Below are 6031 nucleotides of genomic sequence, written 5' to 3' on the forward strand. Positions count from 1 at the left end.
TTATTCCAAAAGTCGTAAAGAAAGCAAGGGAAGAACGTTTAATAAAGCCCTGGAGGGTGGGAGTGGTTGAACCCGGTTAAAGAGTACCCGCCCGGATGGGACGCTCTAAAACTAAAGAGAGCGCGCCGGCAGGGATCATTTTCTTGGTCAACAATAAACCTGTTGTTCTATTGGTTGGGGGATTTTGACAGGGTTGTTACACAAAAAAATCCAAGAGCAGAAATTCCACGAGCGCACAGAAGCAGCTTGAGTGTGAGGAGATCTGAAGCTGGAGCAGGAAATCTGTGCAAGCAACATTGTATCTGAATGCGAGCACACAGTTTGAGCAGAAACAGAGTAGATCTAAGCGCAAGCAGGGGCTATTTGAGTGTGAGGGCAGGGTTTTGAAGGACAATATTACAAAATCTGAACGTGAAATCAATAAATAATGCTCTCAAATTAATATACCACTCTTTTGAATAAAGATAGAAAAAAGCTCCATACTTTTCACATTTTGCATTCTTATGTGCATGTTAATAAATATTCTTTTACTATAAAAACGTCTCTCTTTATTTAATTAAAAGTAAGATTGCAAGAAGCAGAAAAAGAACATAAACAGCCGACTCAAGCAAATTGGGATACAGTTGTGACAGCTAAGATGGCTCTCAACACTCTCTTAAAGCAGAAGGCTGAAAAAGCTTTGTTTTTGCAGAAACATAAATTGTGTGAACAGGGAAACAGATCAGGGCGGTACCTGGCAGCATTAATTAATAAACGATCCCAACATAAATCTATCACCAAGATAAAAGGTAAAACAGGTAACTATTGTTTTATGTCAAAGGACATTTTTTCTGTTTTCAGTGACATAAAAATCTGTATATGTCTGAGCTCCCACAGTCTTCTGACACTGAGATAAGTATGAATACATTTTTGGAAAGTCTCTCCCTTACTCAATAAACAAATGAGGAAAGAAATGATTTGGGTATAGAAATAAATGTCAGTGAAATTATGAATACTGTTAACTCATTATCAAGTGGGAAGGCAAGTGGTCCAGATGGCCTCCCAGTCAAGATATATAAAACGTTTAAGAATACACTTGCCCCCCTATTGAATAACATGTTTAAACACTCTCTTATGGTTAAGAGTCTTCCTAGTACCTTACAGTTAGCTACAATCACAGTCATCCCAAAAGAAAATAAAGATCCAGAAGATCCAGCTTCATATAGACCTATTTCAAATCAAAATACAGACTGCAAAATACTGGCAAAACTTTTAGCTCAAAGACACCATCATTCCAAGGTTAGTATCTCCTGATCAGACAGGATTCATTCCTGGGAGACAGGCTTATTCGAATGTCAAAAGACTGTTGGGAGTTATGCAGTACATTAAAAATAAGAACAAAGATGCATATATAGTAAGCTTAAAGCCTCAGTGTGTAAAAATGGTGAGTAACAGTGACATCAGCAGTCAAATTCTAGATTGCAGCACTCACTCGCGCTCAGAGAGGGTGAGGTGGTCTCGTAGGACAAAAAGCCTTGCGCAGACAGCAGAGTTTTTCAAGTTTTTCAGGAATATCTAGTGACGAGGTGAATATTTATTTAGGAATCTAAACCATGTTACAATATGTTATAGCTTACCAGTGAGATAGAGGTTATCTGTGTTATATGTGTATATGTTAGGAGTGTTTTATTTCTAATTGTTTTGGTAACACGAGCATTAGCACAGTAATGCTAAAATAACACGTTTTATGTGATCGTCACGGCACAGTGCGGCAAATATAGGTTGGTATGATTATAATATATGCATTTCCAGAGTGTTCTTCCACAGGACACAGGGAGATGAGAAAGAGGGAGAGGGAGAGGAGGAAGACCAGGGAGAGGAAGGGGGCGAGGGGGTAGAGGCGGTGCAGAAATGGCCAGGCGAAGAGGTGTGTCTCGGCTACCCCGAGGGAAGAGGAGGAGGAGAGGGTGGCAGCCTTCGCAGCAGCGCGAGAGGAATCAACAGATTAGGCTGTAGGCTAGGCTAACCATTTAGCTGTAGCTCTGGGATAATGTTAGCCAATGCTAGGATAACGTTAGCATGTAAACGTAGCCGTCACTCAAACTTAGACAAGAGAGAAAATTAGTTGCAAACATGAAGCCAAAATTATTTTAAAATATCAGATTGAATTACCTGTCTAGCAGAAAGCAGGCAATCTCCGCATCCCTTGTGAAATCCTTCTCCTTCAGGAGTTCTTTCCACCTGGAATAAGCAACGCCGATATTCACTTGCGTTTTGTCCCGTCCTCGCTTATCTGATCTTTTTCTTTTATTTGGTGGTGTGGTTTGCCTCTTACGGGGCAAAACATATGTTTGGTCCTCCATTTCAAGTGTGACAGAATCATAAAAGTACAAAGCAGGTTCACGCAGAAGCGCCTCGGATTGAGCTTCACCTTAACTGTCTCCAGTGACGGCAAGTTCTAGGTAAATGCGAAAGGCGAAGCGCGTAGATCCCTTTCGGCCACTGTATTCAAATATGGCGATGCAAGAGGGCAGCCTCCAGCAGACCGCGCCCTGCCTGTGTATATATAGAGAAATCATTCTAAGCCTATGAGAAAGCTTCCATTTGTATGTGAATTGCATTACACTTTAGTAAATATATATTTATGAAAGCAATAGTTGATATTTGCTAATGAACAACCACGTAAATTACACATTGTAACTTTAAATGCAGAAAAAGCTTTTGATAGAATTGAATGGATGTATCTTTTTTAAGTTCTTTACAAGTTTTCTTTTCCTGAAAGATTTATACATTTGGTTAAATTACTTAATACAGACCCAAATATATCAATCAATCAGTGATCTCAGTAAATGGTTCACTCTTGTCAAATTTCACCATTCTCAGAGGTAGGCCTACAAGACAAGGGTGTCCTCTGTCACCACTGCTGGTAGTTCTTGTTTTGGAATCCCTGGCTGAAGCTATCAGACTGAATGAAAAACTGGTACTGAAACTAAGAATAGCATGCACAAAATTGTCTTGTATGCAGATGATGTCTTGCTGTTTTTAATGAACCCACACACTTCTTTGCCAGAACTTATAGAGGTTATTAATGAGTTCAGTTGTTTTGCAGGGTATAAGATTAATTTTGGAAAGTCAGTGGCCCTACCAGTGGGCAGATTAAGAGAGAGTAGGCAAGACATCCCATTCCAGATGAACAGATCAGGTATCAGATAGTGGGTATTTTTTATCCCATATGACCTACAACAATTAATAAAATACAATTTAGTATCTGTTATAGCCAAACTCAAAAGCGACTTACAAAGATGGTCTGTGCTTCATCTTTCTATGATTGGAAGGATTGCATTAATTAAAAAGAATATTTTTCGCTGCGAATCTGATGACGCAACAAGCGAAACGCGTTGTTCGCTCCTTTTGTTGTTAAACATTTTTGAATAAACTTTGTGTCAATCCTGATATTCTAGTGTGCGCTGGAAGTTTTTGAACTCTTGACTGTGATTTATCCTGCACCAGCTGGCACCTAGAAGAAGCACTGCGCCGCTGTGCACAGGGATTTACTATTTTTATGTTTGTACATATGTATGTATGTCGTTCTCCTATGTGAACCATGCACCTCCAAGATGTCAACTTCTCATGGCTTAGAAGGAACACCCATTTTAACAGCTTTGTGGCAATGTTTTTTCTTTTTTTCTTTTTTTTTTCAGACAGTCTAGTGGCTTTTTGTTGCTGTATAGCTTGGGAAGTTTAAGAGTTGTCTCAGCTTATGGGGAAACATTCCCATATTCAATCATATTGAGGGGTCCAGGACCTCCATGTTTTGAAATTATGTGGGTTCCACTGGATGGCGACAACATGTGAGATTTATTTTGAAGAACTGTGACTGTCACTACTACTAAGATATGTCTTATAATACTGCTTCCCTTGAGTGAAAGTGTGTGTGTTTGTGTACATAGGCTCATGTGGACATCTTAATATTTTATGTATGTTCTATGCTTGCATAGATTGGGTGTCAATCATAGTGTCCTATGTACGAGTCTGTTTCCCTCAGGTTAGGGGTGGGTGGGAGGGTGGGGGGTGGGATATGCTACTATATGTATTCATAAATGAATTTCAGGACAAATGGTGTACATCTATGTATTTTCCTGCTTCTGTTTACAGTTCCTGCTTTTTGAATTGTTGAAATGTACACTTACTAGGGAACACTAATAATAATAAAAATATTGAATGGGGTTAGTGAAGCCAGATAACCAAAAGATATCCTAGGTAAGCTGAACTGGCTTTGTAGTACAGGTACCAGGGCAGGTGGGAGATTCCAGTCGGAGTATGGAGTATGAGGGGGAGGGAGGCTGCAGCTTTCATTTGTTTGGTGTTCTTTGTGCTTCAGTTTCATGTAGTGTTGCTGTATTTCTCAGGTTCAATTTTTGCCTTTGTTCCAGTAAACTTTTTGTTGATAAATGCCAGTCTTTTTTGGACTACTCCTGTTAGTTGACCTGGTTCTTCAGTGTTGTGGTGCCAACCACCTCATCTGTCCTTTATATGGCAAATTCTACTGTTATTTTTTTCCCCAAGTTAACTAAACAAATGTTTATTTTGTCTAGTTATCCAGTGATGGCCATTTTGATGTGTAGGTGCACTCTTTATGTCTTACTTAACTCACCTCCATTAAAATATGATTTTAAAATGTCAATTTTTCAAACCACTGGTGCAACAAGGTTCATTACCTGTAGCAGCTGACTGTGAAAAGGTCATCAGGGCTGCCTTCAGTTTTTCTGAGACTGACGAGCTGGTTTCGGCACTTAAATACTGAAGACAAGTCTTAAAAAAAACAACTTTGGATTCTCACAGTTAGGACTGACATACTGACACTCTTCTTGTTAACAAATGCCATGTGCAGATCCAAAGTAACAATAAATGGAAGTATTAACAAGCATATTGTGTATATGTACAGCTTGATATATCTTCTTCCTCTGTGCCGTAGAGCTCTATTATTGTTAAAAACACGTGATACACACTGTTGCAGCAGGGTTCGCATGACGCTCCTGTATTTATTTTGATTTTATTACTCATTCTAGCTGTCAGCATCAATTGCCATACATTATTTTATTCAAGAGAACCTGATAACATAACTTCATAACATAACAAAAAAGTTAACATAACAGAACATATAAAGTTATAGCCATTTATCATAATATTATAAAACTAAAGATCTACGCATTCAGTAGTAACCAATGTGCTTGGAGCTGAGAGCCACAGACAGAACAGGGAATCAGGGAGTGTTGAGGCACATTGTTGGTTTGAATCTGCATGATGGAATTTGTTGACTTTAATAACAGTAGAGAATTACAGCAGCCTTTGAGAGTTTCTCCTAACTTGACATGTTGGGTTTAGGGCTACTTTTAGCCTTAGGATGTTCTGTGCATATGGTTGCCAGCATTTTATTTTAAAATGCTCTTTCTCCAACCACTGTCTACTTGACATTCTACAGAGTGTTCATGCGCATTTGTTTATTTTACTGTGAGGAGACAGGAACTAGAATTACTGCCCCGTGGCTGTATGCCTCCATGCACCAGTCAAGTTTCTCTTACAATTTAAATCCATATGTTTAAGAGAACATGGATGCTTCACACCCATTGTTCCCCCAACAGCACAGAATATCTATACAATCAGCAGTTTCAAGGTGGGCACCAAAGATGGCCACAGTGACCTTAACCTTTGACCACTAAATTCTATCAGTTTATTCTTCAGTCCAAGTGGACATTTGACCTTTGACCAGCAAAATATTATCAGTTTATCATTGAGTCCAAGTGAATGTTTGTGCCAAATTTAAGGAGATTCACTCAAGGTATTCTTGAGATATCATCTTCACAAGAATGAGACAGACAAGGTTACAATGACCTTGATCTTTCATCTATGACCATCAAAAACTACTCAGTTCATTGTTGAGTCCAAGTGGACATTTGTGCCAAATTTGAAGAAATTCCCCAGAGGCATTCTTGAGATAGCATGTTCACAAGGATGGGACGGACAGACAACCTGAAAACATACTGTCTCCGGT

Source organism: Epinephelus lanceolatus, chromosome 17 (assembly GCF_041903045.1).
Source record: "Epinephelus lanceolatus isolate andai-2023 chromosome 17, ASM4190304v1, whole genome shotgun sequence".
NCBI lineage: Eukaryota > Metazoa > Chordata > Actinopteri > Perciformes > Serranidae > Epinephelus > Epinephelus lanceolatus.